The following is a 22,948-nucleotide window of genomic DNA, read 5'->3' as shown; positions in this document are numbered from 1 at the left end:
TTTTCTCATATTAAAGAAACTTTATTAGTTTGAATTCAATGATATATATATTTACTTCCAGTTATTTATGCTGAGTAATTCCACAAAAGTTTTTAAAATCAATATCAATAACTCAAATTTATCAAATTTTTAAATCACACAGCTCTAATATCAATGGCAAAAAATTGTTAACAGTAATCGTTCAAAATTTAAACTTGACCAAGATCTCATCAATATAAATTAAAGGATGTAGAACTCCATTCATTTCATTTCATTCATCATAAAAATCACATGAAATCTGTAGACTGTATTGTGTTTATGAACAAATTTTGAAGCATTTTATCTAAGTCAAGGACAATAACTCAAAAACCGTTTATCGAAAAATCGTCAAATTCAAACCAGATCTCATCAAGTTTCATTAAAATCAGTTAAAAACTTTAGTCTCTATTGTCTTCAAAAACAAATTTTGACGCGTTTTTCCTAAGTCAAGGGCAATAACTCAATAAACATTCAACGTAATATTGTCATATTCGAACTTGATCAGGATCTTATCAATATAAATGATCACACCAAATTTCACTAAAATCAGTTGAAAACTGTAGTCTCTATTGTGTTCACAAACAAATTTTGCACATTTGTCCTAAGTCAAGGGCAATAAGTCAAAAAACATTAATTGAAAAATTTGAATTTGACTAAGGTCTCATCAATATACATTGTCACATCAAGTTTCATTAAAATCAGATAAAAACTGTAGTCTCTATTGTGTTCACAAGAAATGTTGACGGACTACTATACATGTGGGTGTATAAAAATGTATTAAATTGCAATGAAAAAAACATGTTCTCTTTGATGACTGAAAGTTAAAATATTTACAAGAGAGATAAATATATGATATGAAAATTAATTTTATGATTGTCACAAATTTTTGTGGGGTGCTTCAATTTCTCTCATGAATTATCTGAGTACCTGAAAATTACAAAATGCAATATTTGTGTCAAATAAGGCTTGAATATGGTTTTGTGTTATTGTAAATTTTGGTCCTAACAAAGGAAATAGATCTAGGGGCCTTCAATTTCTATATTATTCCAAAATAAGAAATGATAGACCGGGAGTTTTGAAATCTGAGTAAAAATTCATTTGGAAAAACTGCTGAATTCAAAATCAAATTTCATACGCAGAAAAAAATTTAAATGGGACCTTAAGAGTCCATGACCTTTATTCTCTGAATTAATGGCCATTATTTTCATGAGTGCTTTGACTGGCATTTTCATGGCATACAACATAGGGGGGAGGTGGGGAAGAGAAGTGGAATATTTATAGGAAAGCCCACCTTCATTAAAGACAGGTATTCACTGATTTCTTGCTTATGGAGGTCTAGACCTCACCTTGTCACATTTTGTTGAGTAAAATTTTACGAAAATTCATCATCACTTGGGTAAAATAATTGATTTCCTAATCAGGATCGCCACTGACAAGAGGATATGATATAATGCTATCACTGTATTGAACAATGTTCACAATGTCATGTACAGAAAACATTTCATTTTCTGTCATTTTCAAACGAAAATATATCTCACATTTACACTGAACAGCCAAATATATCAAATTATTAAATCACACTGCTCTAATGACAAAGGCAATAACTCAATAATTGTTAAGTGAGAAATTGTCAAAATTCAAACGTGACCAAGATCTCATCAATATAAATAAATAGGATATATAACCCCATTCATTTCATTTCATTTATAAGCACAAATCATCATCATAAAAATCGGATGTTAACTGTTGTCTCTATTGTGCTGATGAACAAATTTTTCCTCAGTCAAGGGTAATAACTCAAAAACTGTTGATCGAAAAATCATCAAATTCAAACTTCTTGTCCAAGATCACACCAATATTAATAATAGACACTTGTAAAATTAATCTAGTTTACAAAGTCTTCATTAAATTATCTTGGAATTCTTGTACGGTTATGAGGTTCAGGTGGTGCAATATTATTATCATCCTGTTGTTGGTATTCTAATAATGGGTCTCCAGAATCATCATCATTTTATTCGTGGTTTGGCATGAGTCTCACATAGCCCTTGCTCAGTAAGTGGTTGTGATTTTGAGATGACGCATTTCTTTATGTCATTAGGGTGGCAGGTGAACATTCTACCGTCTTTCTGTCTTTCCAGCAGGATGAATGAGCCAGTGTCATCAACATGTGTGATTTTGCATGGGTATTGTAGAAAGGTTGGATGAAACTTAGATGTTTTGCTGTAGTTTCGTAATAAGGCTCGATCCCCAATTTGAAATAAAATATCGTGGCGATTTTTGGAATCATTGCTTTTCTCGGCTCACCTATGTTTGATAAGTCCATCACGATGTCTAGCTTCTTTGACCTGAGAATCAGAAACTGCGATGCGAGGAAACACAGATTGATGACCATCGCGAAATAACATAGACAATGATGCTATTCCACATAGCTGGAGTATCACAATAGTTAGAAATGACTTGTGATAAAGCTGTCCGTTCTGAATGATTGTTTTAGTTACTAAGTTGCATGGTTTTTCCAAGGGGTTTAATTAATGTTTCAACAGGATTTGCAGCTGGATGTAGTGATGGAATCTTTTGAAGAGTAATGTTCCTGTTCACAAAATAAGACATATCCCTGGAAAAAGGCGGTCCATTATCGGAAAGTTGAAATTCTGGATTCCCAAAAGAGTCATTATATATCAGCCAATGCTGGTAACACCTTGCTTGACTTAGTCGATGATACAATCTTAGCTACTGGAAATCTTACGCAATATCTTAAATGACCACGACATGATGTGATGATGGCATTGGACCAAATAAATCAACAGATACAGTTTCCCAGCATTTTGAGGGAACATGATGGGCTCTAATGGGTTCACTCATTTTCCTGTCTGTAAATATCAAACAATCTTTACAAGAACTTACGAAATTCTGAACTTCATATTGTGATAAAAAATGTGATCATAGACAACGCTCGATGCCACTCTAACCAGGATGACTACCACAATGAGCTAATTGTATGGCCAATTCTTGCAAAGATTCTGGCAGAATCATACGTTCAACCTTGAGAAAAAGTTGTTATTTGATATTGTGAGTTCATGTAGAATCGATTTAAATTTCTCGCTTGCATCCTTTGGTATCCATGTTTGTCCAGCATTTACTAGCTTTTGTAGCACCTGAAAAGTGACATCCAATGATGTAGCAGTTGATATTTTGCCCAAGGAAATAAAGTCAATGATAAATGTAGTGTGATAGCGTGTACAGTAAGTTATATTACTTATCAACTTCATCTTTTTCATCGTCTGGAAGGACTTGGAAAGGTGTGACGTTTCTAGATAAAAAGCCAGTTTGATTATTCTTGCCTTTTCAGTAAAGTACTCGGAAATGTACTTGGTGACGTACTTTTATGCGTTCAGTGCGAATCGACTGATTTCCATTAAAGACAGAGTACAATGGCTTATGATCAGTGACAATATGTATGGTTGTGGGTGCTCCAACCAAGTAATGTTTAAATCGACAGAGTCCAAAATCTAGACCAAGAGCCTCCAAATCTAACCGGGATATCTAGTTTCAGCAGAATTCGTAGTGTGATGCAAATGCTACTGGTTTAGCAGTGCCCAAGCTGTCACCCTGAGCTAACTAGCCCCCAGACCGGTTATATGTCCGTCTGTAAATACATATATAGGTTTGTTAAGATCAAAATAACATAAGAGAATATCTTTGCGAAAAGCACTTAATACATTCGTATAACACCTCTCATGTTTACTTTTCCACACCAATCGAACAAAGCCTTTTGTTAATTCACGCAAAGGAGCTGATTGACAAAATTAGAAATGAAGTCAGAGTTTGATTGCATCATACATCAAACAGATAGCTTGTCAGGCAAGGTAACATATGCCCAACTACCAGCTGTCAGAAATGATAACAAAATATTTAGTGGCTTAATAATGAATTTTCAAATAATCCAAAAATCATCTATAATTCAGGCAAAATCCTGAAACAGTTCATCAACTTATCATCAAATGAACAATGTCTCATCGCTGTACACACAAGGGCATTAACTCTGAAACTGTTCATCATCCGAATATTACAAATTCCAAACTTGATCAAGATCTCATCAATATATATGTGAATATCTAGTTTCATCAAGATCAGATAAAAACTGTAGTCTCTATCCTGCCTACGAGCCAAATTTGACATGTTTTTACTAAGTCAAGGGCAAGAACTCTGAAACCGTTCATCTCATTATTACCAATTCCGAGCTTGATTGAGATTTCATCAATACATACATGCATACCAAGTTTCATGAAGATAGGATAAAAATTGTAGCCTCTATCGCTCCTACAAGGCAAATTTGACGCATTTTTTCTAAGTCAAGGGCAATAACCATTTATCCGATTATTTCGTGACTGAGATCGCATACCAAGTTTCAACAAGATCGGATAAAAACTGTAGCCTCTATCGCGTCTACAAGAAATGTGACCGGACTGACCGACGAACAGGAGTGACGTCAATCTACGTCCAGATTTCCATGTGTTGATTCCAAAAAGAAAAAACAATAACCAATCACAGAAGACTTTTTAATGGGATTACCAATACCACTAGTAGTATAGCCATTCATTTGATGTATACTAAACTTATACCATCCTTTAATACCCAACGTTTCATCAAAAAAGTTTTGACTTCATCAGGGGAAGAAACAAACTACAAATGGTGGAAGGCAGTTAAGATTAAAATTACAATACGACCTCATAAGGTTTATGACGTCACAATCTTAGAAACCACATAACAAGAGAAGAGTCAAATCACAAAATGGTGGGGGCAATTTGATTCTTGATAATATGACCTCAAAAGATTTATGACATCAAAATCTTAGGTACAACATAACAAGTATGTGATGATAGGCCTACCTTGTCTACTGACCGAAGCCACCTTCTCCCATTCCTATTGACTTTTTCATGATAAGAGATCCCACCTCGTCAACCAAAATTTCAACTTCTAAAGAAGTGAAATTTGGGTTACGAGGTTGTGTAGAAGTAACACCGCCACAAGGAACTCCGTTTTCGTCTGCTAATGCTATCACAAATCACGTGACGTGAGACACGATGTCATTTATGAAACGTCCTCAAATTATCTTACGAAAGAAAGATCGTAAGTCCTTTAGTGAAACAGGCGCAAGTTTTTGCGTAAGATTAGCTTTTTCACTTAAGTGGAACGGGGCCCAGGATTTGCCAAAGAATGTGGTTTCTAAGATCCCTTTTTGGCATAAATCTGTTAAGTTCCAATCTCTAAGAAGAGCAGAAGCCCTGATATTGTTGTTGGATGTTCCAATAATTATCTGATCTCTGATGGTTGTAGATTCCGCTGTACATGTAAGACTGTTACTGTTACATCTCTTAGCTTTGTTGCAAAAGATTGGGAATGTTTCATCAGGTTCTTGTGAAATGTCTCTAAGATGGAAATTTTGGACAGTCTCATCATCAGATCCTTTATAAATTTGGCGCATTTTGGTCGCCCCAACCGATATCTTTACGAATCTGAAAAGGTTTGGGATCTCTATTTTCTACAATAGTGTGTATATTCCATCGTTCCAAAGCAGCATCCAGGGAAACTTTTGCTGGATCCGGATATTGGGCATCATAACATAGTTCAAAGCATATGACAAATTCCATCAAAGCCTTTAGAGTGTCTTTCAGGATCAAAATAAGGTGTTGAATTAAGTTGAGATTCGTACTGATCTGCCATTTTGTTAAAAAAGTCACAAGATATTAATCATTAATCTTTCAAAAGTTGACATTGCACATAATATGATCATACATATATGGTCAAAAATCAAAAATATGAAAATTCTAAGGCATGTTCCTCTTTTTTGAACTACAAAGCTGAAACAACTCATTTTCAAATAGCTGTAAAAATCGCACAACAAAAATGAGAATATATTTGAATAGGTCTTGTCATGCACAATAACTTTTGTTCTGGTCAAGAGGTCAACAAAAGTCAAATAAAGGAGATATGAGCCTTTAAAGTTTTGAAAATTGTTGTTTTCGGACGTCTGTAAAAGCGGAATTGTATGTCGGACAAAAAACATAAAAGTATGAATGGTCATCCTTGATCTGTGACCTTGAAAGGTCAAGGTCATGCATGTTAAAGGTAAAAAGTTATCATTTTAAAAATTGTAAATCATGTTATATTTTTCTTTAATCAAATTACCCAGAAAACCATCCCTTTCCAGGAACTGGTCAATTTAGTATCCTATATTGATGCAAAGATCAAAGGTTAAAAAAAGCATACTTTGTGAGTTATAAAAATTAATTTACGTCAGGTAATGTAAATTAAACCCGGATGTGCCATGCTAACTGATTACATTTATAAATTTCAAGCATCTACAATCATTAGATCAAGATATATTTGTTGTTTTATGTTAAAGACTTTAGTTTAAACGGCAAACACCGATTTACACAGTTACCATAGAAGTCAGTACAAAATTTTCAATATAAGAAAACCACAATTTTTATCAAAATACCATGTGTGATATATAACCAAAGAGGGCAGATCGTCCACTTAAAGGATATAAAAGAAAGTTTGTCGTATTTTAATTAAATCACGTGACAGAGTTATTCAAAGTTAAAAATCGCAATTTTCAAATGGCTGTAGAACCCGAAGTTAAGGTTGTACAACAACAATAAAAAGATCTTTGGATAGATCTCGTCTAAGGCAACAATTTTTGTGCTAGTTACCAAAGGTCAAGGTAACGAGATATGAGCCCTGAAAGTTTTGATCAATATTGAAAAAGATCAACCGAAAATAACTAAATATAGCTTGCCAGGCAAGGTAATATATGGCCACTGGCAGCTTTGATTTTTGAATAAAAAATACTTAGCAGTACAGTAACAATCACCAGTATGAAATATTCAACCTTCAGTCATACACTTCTTCTGAACTTTTTAGGGCGATACTGAATAATATTGAGTATGAGTTATTGCCCTTGTTCTTGAAAACGTGTTCAACTTTTTAGCTCATGAAAACTTTAGAAGGCAAATATTCAATTTTCAGAGCGGGACTGAATAATAGAACCAAGTTTTGTCAAAATCCAGCAAGAATCATGCCTTTTAGTGTTTAAGAGCTAAATTTGAAAGCGTTTTCCAGAACAAGGGCAATAATTCATACTAAATATTTTTCAATTCTTCTGATTTTCAATAGGGTTCATCCTTGGGTGATTACGAATATTCACACCAAGTTTGATCAAAATCTGTCAAGAATTATCCCTTCTAGAGTCTTTGCAAGCTAAAAATTGAATGCGTTTTCAAGAACAAAGGCAATAACTCATACTAAATATTTTTCGATTCTTTTGATTTCCAAAAGGGTTCATCCTTGGGTGATTACGAACACTCACACCAAGTACGTCAAAATCTGTCAAGAATTGTGCCTTCTAGAGTGTTTACGAGCTAAAAATTGAACGCGTTTTCAAGAACAAGGGCAATAACTGAATATATTTCGATTCTTCTGATTTTCCATAGGGTTCATCCTTGGGTGATTACGAACACTCATACCAAGTTTTGTCAAAATCCGTCAAGAATTGTGTATTGTAGAGTGTTTACGAGCAATTGTGGACGGACGGACCGACATAGGGACATGGGTGACGGCAATATACCCCCCCCCATTTCATGTGGTGATTATAAAAAGAAAAAATAGCTTGCCAGGCAAGGTAATATACGCCCACAGGCAGCTTTGATTTTGAATAAAAAAATTTGGCAGTACAGTAACAATCAACAATATATAACATTCAACCTTCAGTCATACACTTCTTTTGAACTATTTGGGGCAATACTGAATAATATTGAGTATGAGTTATTGCCCTTGTTCTTGAAAACGTGTTTAATTTTAGCTCGTGAAAATTCTAGAAGGCAAATATTCAACCTTCAGAGCGGTACTGAATAATAAAACCAAATTTTGTCAAAATCAGGCAAGAATCAAAATTTAAAACAAGGGCAATAATTCATACAAAATTTTTTTTTTTAGGGTTTATCCATGCCATTATCACTCATGCCAAGTTTTGTCAAAATCTGTCAAGAATTGTGCCTTCTAGAGAGTGCTAAAAATTGAACGCGTTTTCAGGAACAAGGGCAATAACTCATACTAAATATTTTGATTACGAACACTCACACCAAGTTTCGTCAACATCTGTCAAGAATTGTGTCTTGTAGAGTGTTTACGAGCTAAAAATTGATTGCGTTTTCAAGAACAAGGGCAATAACTTATACTAAATATATTTCAATTCTTCTGATTTTCACTAGGGTTCATTCTTGGGTGATTACAAACACTCACACCAAGTTTTGTCAAGAATTGTTACTTGTAGAGTATTTACGAGCAATTGTGAACGGACGGATGGACGGACCAACAGACATGGGTGACAGCAATATACGCCCCCCATTTTATGTGGGCATATAAAAAAAGTGTGAAGGTGGTCACAAAAAATGTTTGTTATTGTAATATTTTTCGTTGAATAAACGAAAATCCACCTCTTGACCCTTTAGTCCTCATTGCCATTATAATAAGCTGATTTGGATACAATTGTTTTATTGATATATTAAATTAAATGTATAGATTCATAGATGTATGAATGATTTTTAATAATAATCCTTTTCACTCCAAGCCAAGGTCCATAACCCTCGCAGCCCTATATTGCCAGAATGCATTTTGAATATTACATGCAGTATTGCCAGATTATATTATCATAAAGAATAATACCATATTTATGTCTTAGAAACAGTATATAACACACCACTATGGTGGGGAAACAGTGAATTTGATTGACAAGTTCAAAACTACACAATATAAATATGATAAATCGTGTGTCAATGGTATCTTCCATCTTAAATGTCATCCAATCGGGTTTACGACTCCCATCTCCAGTAAAGTCTACTTCTGGAAAAACAGGAAATCCAGTGCTCTCCTTAAAGTTTCCCCCATTCCTTTGTTGTTACTTATTTACTATATGTATTGTTATTATTATTACTCATTTCTCTTGATAACGCTGCCTGTAAGAGCATGTGACACGTTGAGTTAATAAATATCAGAAATAGTATACATGTATCCATATATCTTGTGCTTCTTTACCTATGCCTAATTCTATGTCTTACAAACAATAAATAGTTTATTTTGACAGAAGGTGTATTATTTAAAGCCTCATATCTTTATCCTGTCAAAGCATCATAGTTTTTTACAACTGAGATCACAATTAATCATCTCCATGATTGGTTTCGTTCAACTCTCATATTTATTTGTAATTTACACATTTTCAAATCCGTGCCTACCTACTATCCCAAATTTTGTTCAACACATAAATTTTTATGAACGGCCTTATAAAGACTGTAGATAGAATGTAGATATGCAATGTGTTATTAAGCATCTGCTTCTCATTTTATTTTTCACAATCAGTAGCCCAAATGGGGAATAAAAAAAGACTCAATCAAAAGTAGCCCTAAAGGGTAAAAACCTTAGCTCAAATGGGAATTAGCCCCAATGAGTAAAAGCCCAAACCATAGACAATATTGTTGATACAGGGTTTTAATCTTAAATTGTCAATAATTTTTATTTTATAATTTTTTATTATGTTAATAATTCTAGGTTTTTTTCCAATATAACCAGATTCTAATTTCTTGTTTTTTATTGTAGGCTACAATTAACATTTTCATACTGCACAAGCTTTATACAAAGACTTTTTTTGATTTTCAACAAGTTTTGTCTAAATCAGTCCAGAGTTTTGTCTTCTGGAATATTACAAGCTAAAGATTGAACACATTTTTAAGATCAATAACCCATATTAAATATTTTTGATTTTCTGCTTTTCAATAAAGTTTGATAACAAGTATTGACACCAAATTCACACCAAGTTTCGTCAAAATCCACCAAAAAACCAGCTCTCTATCGTGTCAGCAACAATAGTGGACAGACGGACGGACAGGGGTGACGATGACAAGGGCAATAAGTCAAAATTTTTTTAGTCAAATGCAAACTTTTCCAATATATCAAATATATATATATGATCACACAAACTTTTATGTGTTATTGATGCGTTTTGACTTAAATTCAAACTGTCCAAGATCTTATCAATATATATGATCACACCAAATTTCATTTTAATCTGATGGAAACTGTAGTCTCACAATCAAATTTTACGCGTTTTGACTAAATAACTCAAAGATAGCTTGCGTTGCAAGGTAACATACGCCCACTGGCAGCTGTCAGAAATAATAAAACAGTCTTTAGTGAGTAAAGTACAAATTTTCTCATATTGAAGAAATTATTCATGCTGAATATTTCCACAAAATTTTTTAAAATCAATATCAATAACCCAAATACAACAAACAATTACATCTCACAGCTCTAATCAAGGCAAAAAACAACTTTTGACGCGTGTTAACAAAGTCAAGGGCAATAACTCAAAAAATGTTCATCAAAAATATCTCTTGTTAGAACTTGTCAGAGATCTTATCAATTCCAATGATCACACCAAGTTTCATCAGAATCGGTTGAAAACTGTAGCTTCAATCCTGTTCACGAACTATTTTTAACAAATTTCAACGTGTGTTAACAAAATCAAGGGCAATAACTCAAAAACCGTTAAAAATGCGTCAAGTCAGAACTTGTCCAAGATCTTATCAATTCCAATGATCACACCAAGTTTCATCAGAATCGGTTGAAGACTGGAGCTTCAATCCTGCTCACGAACTATTTTTAACAACTTTGACACGTTTTAACAAAGTCAAGGGCAATAACTCAAAAACCGTTCATCGAAAATGCGTCAAGTTAAAACTTGTCCGAGATCTTATCAATTCCAATGATCACACCAAGTTTCATCAGAATCGGTTGAAAAATGTAGCTTCAATCCTGCTCACGAACTATTTTCAACAAATTTTGACGCGTTTTAACAAAGTCAAGGGCAATAACTCAAAAACAGTTCATCGAAAATGCGTCAAGTTAGAACTTGTCCAAGATCTTATCAATTCCAATGATCACACCAAGTTTCATCAGAATCGGTTGAAAACTGTAGCTTCAATCCTGTTCACGAACTATTTTTAACAAATTTCGACGAGTTTTAACAAAGTCAAGGGCAATAACTCAAAAACCGTTAATCGAAAATGCGTCAAGTTAGAACTAGACTGAGATCTTATCAATTCCAATGATCACACCAAGTTTCATCAGAATCAGTTGAAGACTGGAGCTTCAATCCTGCTCACGAACTATTTTTAACAAATTTTGATGTGTTTTAACAAAGTCAAGGGCAATAACTCAAAAACCGTTCATCGAAAATGCGTCAAGTTAGAACTTGTCCGAGATCTTATCAATTCCAATGACACCAAGTTTCATCAGAATCGGATGAAAACTGTAGCTTCAATCCTGCTCACGAACAATTTTTAACAAATTTCACGGCGCTCTAATTCAAGGGCAATATCTCAAAAACCGTTCATCGAAAATATGTCAAATTCGAACTTGACCGAGATCTTATCAATCTAAAGCATCACACCAAGTTTTATCAAAATCAGATAAAAACTGTAGTCTCTATAGTGCTCACAAGAAATGTTGACGGGCGGACGGACGGACGGACGGACAGGGGCGACGACAATTTAACCATTCATTGAAAATCATAAAATTCAATCTTGACGGAGATCTTATCAATTCCAATAATCACACCATGTTTCACCAAAATCCATTGAAAATTGTAGCTCTATTGTGCCAATAAACAAATTTTGTCAAGGGCAATAACTCAAAAACCTTTATCGAAAAGTCGTCAATTTCAAACTTTCCAATGCTCACAGCAAGTTTCATCGAAATCAGATTAAAATTGTAGCTTCTATTGTGCTCACAAACAAATTTTGACATGAATAAAGTCAAGGGCAATAACTCAAAAACCCTTTGTGGAAAATTGTCGATTTTGAACTTGACTAAGATCTTATCAATTCCAATGCTCACACCAAGTTTCATCTATTGTGCCCACAAACAAATTTAGTCGCCATTTTACTCAGTCAAGGGCAATAACTCAAAATTTGTTCATCAAAATGTCAAATTCGAACTTGACCAAGATCTTATCAATTACAATGCTCACACCAAGTTCATCAAAATCAGATGATAAGTGTAGTCTCTATTGTGCCCACAATAAATGTTGACCGACGGCAATATACAACCACATTTCCATGTGGACATCTAAAATTAGATTTGTAATGCTACAAAATTTGTACCATCAATATCCTCATTTTGTACATGTATTCAAATTCCTAACTAATTAGCCATCATCATGAAAGATAGCTTTCCAGGCAAGGTAATATACGCCCACTGGCAGCTTTGATTTTAAATAAAAATATTTGGATGTGCAGTAACAGTTACCAGTAAGTTCTTTCGAACTCTTAGGGGCGAAACAGTTAATATTACCAAGTTTTGCCAAAATCTGTCTAGAATTGGGCCTTCTAAAGTGTTTAGGCTTGAACACGTTTTTATACGGCCACATGAAATGGGGGGCGTATATTGCCGTCACCCATGTCCGTCCACAATTGCTCGTAAACACTCTACAAGACACAATTCTTGACAGATTTTGACAAAACTTGTTATGAGTGTTTGTAATCACTCAAGGATGAACCCTATTGAAAACCAGAAGAATCGAAAAAATATTTAGTATGAGTTATTGCCCTTGTTCTTGAAAACACATTAAATTTTTAGCTTGTAAACACTCTAGAAGGGACAATTCTTGACGGATTTTGACGAAACTTGGCATGAGTGTTTGTTATCATCCAAGGATAAACCCTATTGAAAATCAGCAAAATCGAAAAATAATTAGTATGAGTTATTGCCCTTGATATTGAAAATGCATTCAATTTTTAGCTCGTAATCACTCTAGAGGGCACAACTCTTGACAGATTTTGATGAAACTTGGTGTGAATCTTCGTAATCACCCAAGGATGAAAATGCTTTCAAATTTAGCTCTTAAACACTAAAAGGCATGATTCTTGCTTGATTTTGACAAAACATGGGTTTTATTATTCAATCCCACGCTAAAGATTGAATATTTGCCTTCTAGAGTTTTTTCGAGCTAAAAATTGAACACGTTTTCAAGAACAAGGGCAATAACTCATACTCAATATTATTCAGTATTGCGCTAAAGAGTTCAAAAGAAGTGTATGACTGAAGGTTGAATATTTCATACTGGTGATTGTTACTGTACTCACTTTTGTATTCAAAATCAAAGCTGCCAGTGGGCGTACATCAGCTTGCCTGGCAAGCTATCTTTAAGAACAAGGGCAATATCACATTTCCATGTCTTGGTCCTCTGGTTGTCATTTTTATACGCCCACATCCGTCCACAATTGCTCGTAAGCACTCTACAAGAGACAATTCTTGACTGATTTCGATGAAACTTGGTATGGTTGTTTGTAATCACCCAAGGATGAACCCTATTGAAAATCAGAAGAATTGAAAAATATTTATTATGAGTTATTGCCCTTGTTCTTAAATCGCTCGTAAATGCTCTAGAAGGCACAATTATTGACAGATTTTGATGAAACTTGGTGTGAGAGTTTGTTATCACCGAAGGATGAACCCTATTTACAATTAGAAAGATCAAAAATAATTAGTACTAGAACAACTAAGTGCTGAGGTACTGAGTGGGACTTTGCTCATGTGCCAATTTGCTAGAGAATCTTAACTAATTAGGATTCATGCTAAAGCAGTCAAAAGTTTTGAAAAATTCTCTTTTTTGGAAGGTTGTGAATGTGGAAGTCAAACATCACAGTCAAAAGTTTTGAAAAATTCTCTTATTTGGAAGGTTGTAAAAGTAGAAGTCAAACATCAAATATGAAAGTATCATTAAGGGGAAGGTCATTTAAGGTCAAGGTCACTAGATATTCGTCATCAAACTTTGAAAATACAAACAGTGGACATTCATGTTGAACATCAAACATGAAGGTATTAATCTTTAGCCAAGGTCAATGACCTTCGATCCTACAAAGGTCAAGGTCATCAAAGGTAAAGGTAAAAAATTGAGAATATGTAAACTTTAAACTCTGATCCTTTTTTGGAACTACGAAGCTGAAACAACTGACCTTTTAACACAAACTGGGCAAAAGATATAAATGTAAAAATAATAAGTAATTTAACCCAAATATGCTTTTTTGTCATAAGTTAATTCATATTTAAAATGTCTCGTTGTGTACCGAATTCAAAGATTCTACACCAAATAGGTCTTAAGATATACACACACCCAGTGCAAAGAAGCGATAATATTGTATAAAAACACCGAAATTTCAAAAAATCAGGAATTTCAATTTTGCATTAAAAAAACTATTGTTATAGATCACTGGAAAGAGGACGATGAGCACATTTAGAATCCACAAAAATTATCACTCTCAGTTAATTAGGTCACGAGGTAGAACAGTCCAAAGTTGCGAATTTGACTGTTTTTGGACAGCTATAAAACCGGAAGTAGACGTCAGAGGTTAAATATGAAAGCATCAACTGATTGCCAAGGTAAATGAGCTTTGACCCAATAAAGGTCAAGGTCAAAACTTGAAAATATTGAATTTTCAAAACCTGTTCCTTTTTTTGATTTATGAAGCTGAAACAATCGAACGTCTAAGATAAAGTGGCTCAAAGGATGAGGTAATTGTATGCAAAGTTTCATTTTGAAAAAATGTATTCTTTTCAAGTTATGCCCCTGGCCAAAAAGGTCAATAATGAGTAATTTAACCCGAATGTACCACGCCCACCTCATTTTTTTGGCATAAGTTAATTGATATTCTAAATGTTATGTTGTGTTTCAAATTTCAAGCTTCTGCACCATACAGGTCAAAAGATATAGGTCAGCAAAAGCCAACAAAGGTTAAAATCCAAAATTGAAATTTGAAAATTTGAAAACCTGTTCCTTTTTTGGAACTATATAGCTGTTAATATAGATAACAAACTGGGACTTTGTTCTTGAAAACGCATTCAATTTTAGCTTGTTAACACTCCAGATTTGTAATCGCCCAAGAATAATACCCTATCAAAAATCAGAAAAATCGAAAAATATTTAGTATTAAAAATATTAGAGTTAATGCCCTTGTTCTTGAAAACATGTTCAATTATTAGCTCATAAACACTCCAGAAGGCACAAATCTTGACCGATTTAGATGAAACTTGGTATGAGTGTTAGTAATCACCGAAGGATGAACCCTATTGAAAATCAGAATAATCGAAAAATAATTAGTATAAGTCATTTGCCTTGTACTTGAAAACGCGTTTAATTTTTAGCTTGTAAAATCTCCAGAAGGCACAAATCTTGACGGAGTTAGATGAAACATGGTATGAGTGTTAGTAATCACCCAAGGATGAACCTTATTGAAAATCAGTATAATCGAAAGATAATTAATATGAGTTATTGCCCTTGTTCTTGAAAACGTGTTCAATTTTCAGCTCGTAAACGTTCTAGAAGGTTCAATTATTGACAGATTTTGACGAAACTTGATGTGACTGTATGTAATCACCCAACGATGTCAAACAGATTCATAATGTGCAACTTTACAGCTTTAAATAAATATATCAAATAATATGCATTATCAAAATTTGGGGATAAATTTGAAAATAAATTACATTTATCATAACTAGGACGTAAGTGGTAGGGTGTTAATGGATCATAAACATGGTTTAAGGGCCTTGAAAATAAGGCATTATTATATGAAAAAAGATTTCTTGAGACGGGTTGTGTATTTTATGAAGATTTGGGGTCCTTTCCTTCAGTTCATTTTATGTCCTTCAGATTTTTGTAATGTTTTTGGAACTATATAGCTGAAACAACTGAGCTGTTAACACAAACTGGCCAAAGAGATGAGGTAATTGTGTGCGAATTAATGTATCCTATGCTAGTTATGCCCCTGCCCCAAAATGTAAACAATTAGTAATTCAACCCGGATGTGCCACGCCCACCTCAACTTTTTTGTCATAGTTGAATTCATATTCGAAATGTCTAGTTGTGTTCCAAATTTCAAGCTTCTGCACCACATAGGTCAAGAACCACAGACAATAAATGTCGGAGATGCTGAACCAACCAAAAGACAACATACTTGGTTTGATGTAGCAAGTGGTCCTCCTATATTTTAATTTGGTGAGCAATCTGGTCTTCTTGTGGAGACGCATGATGATAGTCCAGGCGTGTGTTTTGATTTATTTATTACCGATGAACTATTCAACCTAATGGTTGCTGAAACGAATCGATATGCTGGTATTGAAATCAACAAACAGCGACCGCCTCGTCAAAAATCTAGACTCCATGACCAGAAGGAAACTAACACTGACGAAATGAAACATTTCATAGTCTTACTCCTCCATATGGGACCTGTTAACTAACCAACAATGGAACATTATAGGAGCAATATTGCCTTATACAAATCTTTGTTTATCAAGGGTGTCACTGGAAGAAATCGTTTTAAGATTTATTTAAAGTATATTTTGAGCAGATAATTTCATATTATCTCAATTATTTGATCAGAAGGTCTACTTTCACTTTATCATTAATTGGTAGGCCTATCCGATGTGTGTGTTTTACCAATTCAGATTTGGGAATGTAGGAACTCATGATGTTATGAAAATTACCTATTGTCTTTAAAATAAATTATAATTAAGTTACATGTGTTATAAAATAGTTTTAATCTTATAATGACTTGTTCCGTATATCACTTATAAAATGAGTGTGAAGAAATCATACAAATAACGACAATATTTCTCCACTATTTACCGCATTCATCATGGAATATCTCAAAGACTAATCAAGATATTTTAAATCTGTAAAGTTTTTCGTTTTTCATCGAGAGAAGATATGAATATTTTGAAGCGGGCGATTTTTAATACAAAATGAACGCTACGAACCAGTCATTATAAATTTATTTCCCAATCGATCTCCATATTCATGAATTTCGGCAGTGTCATCGTCCTGGTTTGGCCTTTCACTGTCAGTCACCCCTTCCTGAGGACGCCTAACTGGCTCGATCTGGTAGCCCACCACACCCCCAAACATTTCGTATTCATCTTCTTCGTCTTCAGGATGAGATGAACTGTGAGTGCTTAACGAATTGTTTTCATTATAATACAAAATGCCCGCCACATTGTTTATCTGTCAGTGTAGCGTTACCAGAAACCACCACGTCAAGTCCATAATTTACGCCACGCATACATTAGCATACATTCGGATATTTCCGGAACGTGCTCGTGGTTTTCCGTACAAATCATCGATTTTCCATCAAAATATCACTTTTTCACCCTCACGAATTTTTTTTCCACGAAAAGGATAGTGGCATTCAATTCAATCATTAATTATTTATCAAATACAAAAGTACACCATATTGAGACTTTCCATACATAAAAATATTTGGTAGTACAATAACAATTACCAATATGAAATATTCAACCTTCAAACATACAATTCTTTTGAACTTTTTGAGGTGATACTGAATAATATTAAAAATTTTCAACAAAATTGGGCCTTCTAGAATGTTTAAAGTCTAAAACTTGAACGCGTTGTTAAGAACAAAGGCAATAACTCATACTAAATATTTTTCGATTTTACTGATTTTTGATAGGGTTCTTCCTTGGGCGATTACATACACTCACACCAAGTTTTGTCAAAGTCCATCAAGAATTATGTAGAATGTTTACAAGCAATTGACGTATCGCCAGCTGTCAATCAAAAATGACGTCCGACTTCCATCAGCTAATCAAAATGCTGCTTATCTTGCGCGAGCAGTCGGTATCTTTCATTTTGTTCCGTCAACTTCGTTTCACTACAAAAGATCGAAGATTTTTGAGATTTTGAAGCTGTAACGCAAGTTCGATGATGATAGTACATCACGGGATGTTCCTCGGATTTTAAAATAGTACTGATAGTTTTAGATTGACTTTGTGTTGATTAATAGATAAACTTTTGTAAGTTTGCTTTGAATAAAATTAATTTCCTTCTAAAAAATTTAAACTAAAAAAGCCTCTGTAGGCTCTGTAAAGAAAGGTTTTCCCCAAAATCTAGGACATCGAAAAAGCTCAACTGTCCCCTGTCTATAATTTTAACAGAATTTCCATATGAATTGAACTTCAAGATACTACTGAGGGTCTAATATTGTATTTGGGTTGATGAAAATGCCAAACACTAGAAACATTACATATTTGTATTGACTTTACAGAATTGGAATATTGTTCGATAATTAGCCCAAGCTCAGGTCAAATTTGTGAAGCCTAACAATGTAATATGGAGGGCATAATGATATTTTTCACAATTTAAGAATTGGTGATATATTTTCAGAATTCAAATATTTATAAGAAGTATAGCTGTAAACAAGAATTGGAACAGAAGAAGAGCTACCGATATTGCACCGTAGTAAATTATTCTGATTGAGATTATTTTTTAACTGATTTTGATCCCTCTGATGATGAAAGGGTGACTGATGAAAGGCGAAAGGTTTGATTATATCCTTAATAAAACATTTTGAAAAGTTTGGATTATGTTATTTTCATTTTCTTTGCATCGTGTTTTTGTGTTAGAATTTGACACCATTTAAACAAATATTGGTGCGTGGCATGCACATTTTTGATATAATTTTCTTCTGAACAGATATGAAAATATTACTTCTACGGAATATTATATAAAAACTGAATTTTTATTATTAATAGTTAAGAGTAAGCAAAGTATTAAGCTTTTTGGTTAAAAATTATTGTTTCATAAAACCTTACAAGCTGTTATGGTATGTGTTTATCAATTTATACTGTGATATTAGAATGTTAAAATAGATTTGTTATACATACATTGTTAATTTTCATGGATATAAAATAAAGTATCTTATGAGAGACCAATTTTTTTCATATTCCTCTTGGGTTGAACATGTGGGTTCCATTCCTAATATATATACTTTGCAGAAAATCCTATAAGAGCTGTATTCTAGTCCACAACATAAGTCTTTCTTACAATTTATATATTCTGGATATTTTTTTTTATAATGGAATATTACTGCTGTGGCAATGTGAACACACTCTTTCCACTGACACTACAATACATACATGCACATGTCAATAGTGAGATATTGTAATAAGAAATTGTCATGATAACAATGGGATTAATATGACGAATGTTTTACGAATAACACCAACAATATAGGCTAGTATAATCTGTAGGACAACTACCCGTTGAACATGTCATGGTTTATGTTGTCTCTTATTGTTATAGTTTTTCCAATATACTATATTTCTATGATTTAACCTGCATTTCATGTGCAGTTCTTATGTCAATTTCTACATTGATTCATTGATAATCGATGAGTGCCGCTGTCAGACTTTGACTATGAATATTATTCATTTTCACGAACAAGTGTAGACTTTGGGTAAAAATATAATCATTTTACAAATAATGCGTTCATTTTTTTGGTGGGGTTTATTTCGTCCAAGTGTCATTCAATATTATGAAGTCTTATCTTCCAAAGCTTACAGGCTTGTTATGCGAAGCCATAATGACGACGTCAGGGCAGGTTGACGGAACATTGAAGATTTACCTCACTTGTTGAAAGGGGCGTGGTTATCTTGTCGACCACGATGCATCAATTGTGGACGGACCAATGGTATAAAACTATGAATTGTGTGAGTCAAGAGGCTTAGTTCTGAGAATTTGTATATACTCAGGAACTTCCATCGAATATCTTCATTGTCTAGGACAGTCTACTGCAACCGTTCTTGATCTTTTATGAGCTTTTCTGGATAAGGACCATGCTGTTTTTACAGATAATTACTATAACTCCGTCGAATTATTCAAGTTGCTGTCAACACACTCTACTAACATCTGATGGTCGCAGTCAGAAATCGCAACAGCAAAGAAATCCAAAAACCAAACATAGTCAGAGATTATAACAGTGGTATGTCTGGCATAATATGTCTGGCATAGACAGATCCGACCAGATGCTATCTTATTACAGTGCCTTGAGAAAAATTATGCGCTGGTAAAAGAAATTAGGTCTTCATATTATAGAAGTTGCTGTGATGAACGCCCATACAATGACAAGCATTTGAAAAAAATGGGCCTCCTGGAATTCTGTTATGCAGTGGTGATGCATCTAATAGAGGATCATCTAACAAATGAATTGAAAATTCGAGCAAGACATGGAGGAGTTCATTTCCTTGAAGTAATCCTTCCTTCTGAGAAGAAACAGTGACCCACAAAGCCATGTCAGAATTTTTCACAGAATATACAGAGACACAAAAGCCGTTACTTATGCCCAGTGTGCAAAGAAGAACCAGCATTGTGCAATGTGCATAGATAAATGTTTTTGGCAATATCTTAACGAATAAAACTGATTATGTAACTCATTGGTTTCTATTTTATGTGACAATTCGAAATAAACGCAAATGCTCTTTTGACACCTCTATCCTCCCTCCTAGCCCACCCCTCACATTTTCCCAAAAAGTTTGTATTTTGTAGATCACTTCTGGTGTAATTCGGAGTTTGAATGACCTTGGCTATCAGTTGCTACTTTGATATTTGACCTATGAAATCAGCTTCCGGTTTTATAGCTGTCTAAAAACAAATTCCCAACATTGGACTGCTCTAGCACCTGACTTAATTAACTTAAAAGGTTTCATATTCTGAATGTGTTTTGAAAGCCCTTCTAACGATATATAACAAAAGTTTTTAAATGCAAAACTGATTTCGTGTTTTATTAAAATTGAGTGTTTTATACACATTGCCCTCGCCCCTGTCTGTGGGTATGTCTGTTAACATTTGTTGTAGGCACAATAGAGACCGATCTTGATAAAACTTGGTATGCATGTTTATATTGATGAGTCAAATTAAAATCCCCCTTGGACAAAGTCCAATTTTACTTTGTCCTAGTACAAACTCCAATTAGAGTTTCTCCTTGGGCAATTTTAAATTGTCCTAGGAGAAACTGAAATTGAACTTTGTCCTAGACAATTTGGAATCCTCCTGAACAAGTTTCAGGACTTAAATTAACTGGTTCCTTCATGTATGTTAACTATATTTTCTGTTAATGTGTAAATTAAAGAAAGACATTCACTAGTGATGTTAATATCACAACTTGGAAGGACATTCAACAACAAATTGACATTATCCAGTTAATTGATTATATTTGTTCAAGTTAATTGATAATATATATTTTGAGAAATATCATCTAATATTAACTCCTGTTAATTCGGCTCAAGAAAGATATATAAAGTGGCCATTCTGTGGTGCCAATTCATTACATGTTTCTGAAGGAGATAGATTAAACTTATCGCAATATCTTCTCCAGCTCAAACAGAGTTCTACAGGTTGTTTGATGAAACAGTTGCTAGTCTGTCTAATAGATAAAGGTACCTATTTTGTAACACAAGAAAAGTATGATCGTGCAATTGCTGCATTAAAGCTACCTAAAGGAGCGAAGTGTACGGATACTGCTCAGTTCAAATTCTGGTGTAATAAACATTTTAAGCTGCACACAATTGGATCAACAGATATTTTGTACTGTAAGAAGACTTCCCATCTTATAGTCACCAAAGAAGAGAGTTATTGCCCTTGGCTTAGTTAATGCATCAAATTTGGCTTGTAGGCATGATAGACAGTACAGTTTTTACCTAATCTTGATGAAACTTGATAATTATGTATATATTGATGAGATCTCGGTACATTTCGAAATTGGTAATAATTGGATGAAAGGTTTCAGAGTTATTGCCGTTGTGTGTGTGTCAATGAAACCTGAGAAATGATTAACAATTTACATGTGCATCCTCTTGTGACCTCCGCAATGTCAGCTAGTAGAATGAATCCAGTAGTTCCAAGCAAGTTAAAATGTATTTTATATACAGACAGACTTTTAATACAGACTTATCTAGAACAACCTTGTATCATACAATCCGTTTGAAGGCGTTTTGTTCATCACATACACTTGACTTTGCTCAAAAACATGATAATTCTAATGTTGAATATACTTTTGAAAGTAAAATAAATGGGGATAAGAGTACTCTAGATCATTTCCTCTTTTCTGAGAATCTAGGAACTAATCTTTTAGAATTCATCTCTATCCACGATGGAGATAATATGTCGGATCATTCTGCTATTAGCTTAAACTTAAGCATACAGCTAGAATGCTGTCAGTTAGACCCTTTAAGTAAGGCTGAGATTCTCAAGTGGCAGGAGGCATCTACTGATCAAATTTAAAGATATACTTAATAATTTATTACAAAATGTGTATATACGGCTTGAAGCCATTCAATGTAAAGATGTGACTTGTATATCTCATAATCAGGAAATAGATAAATATTATACTGTATTAATTAGATTAAGTGTAAAGTCTTTGAATGGCATTTAGCAATTGTGAGTACGATATATAGACACAGCTTTATGGAACAACAATCACTGGTTAAAGTTTTATGCAACGTTTCGACGTGTTTCCCCCGTCGTCCTCAGGCACATAATGAGAAGAAGTGATGGGCAAACTATATATACATTAATGCTTATTATTAAGAACACACAAGAGATAAATAGTTTATTGATACATTACATTAAATTTTAACAGGTACAATAAGAGGTATATAATTCTTAAAATAACATACAGGCTGATTAAGTAAAATAATTGAAGTAAAGTAAATGAATTAAAAAGATTAATTGAAGATTAAATAAACAACTATTGCTGGTATTGGAGTCTTTTATTAATAGAAATTACATTGTTCATATAACTAACTATGCTTAAAGTTGGAAATTGTTTGAATATGAATAATTACAAGTTGATAAGTTTATCATATGCATGCGATAAACGAACACCTTCGTCTCTGTTAAGGTCAGGCTGATATCTTCTGATGTGGATAGCTTCATGAAGTCTCCTGGTTTTATCTATGTGCTTATTGATTGTCAGTATGTTGGTGTTGTCAAAGTTGACTTTATGTCCTGTTTTCCTTCCCATAG

The 22,948-nt window shown here is 33.8% G+C and overlaps 1 protein-coding gene across 1 annotated transcript in view; it reads right to left on the bottom strand.

The window, feature by feature from the left end:
* The window catches only part of LOTGIDRAFT_203896 (hypothetical protein), a 105,485-nt gene that overhangs the window by 53,311 nt on the left and 29,226 nt on the right, over positions 1-22,948 (bottom strand). The window lies entirely within an intron of this gene.

This window comes from Lottia gigantea, assembly GCF_000327385.1.
Source record: "Lottia gigantea unplaced genomic scaffold LOTGIsca_27, whole genome shotgun sequence".
Classification (NCBI taxonomy): Eukaryota; Metazoa; Mollusca; class Gastropoda; family Lottiidae; genus Lottia; species Lottia gigantea.
This window is presented reverse-complemented; position numbering and strand designations above follow the sequence as displayed.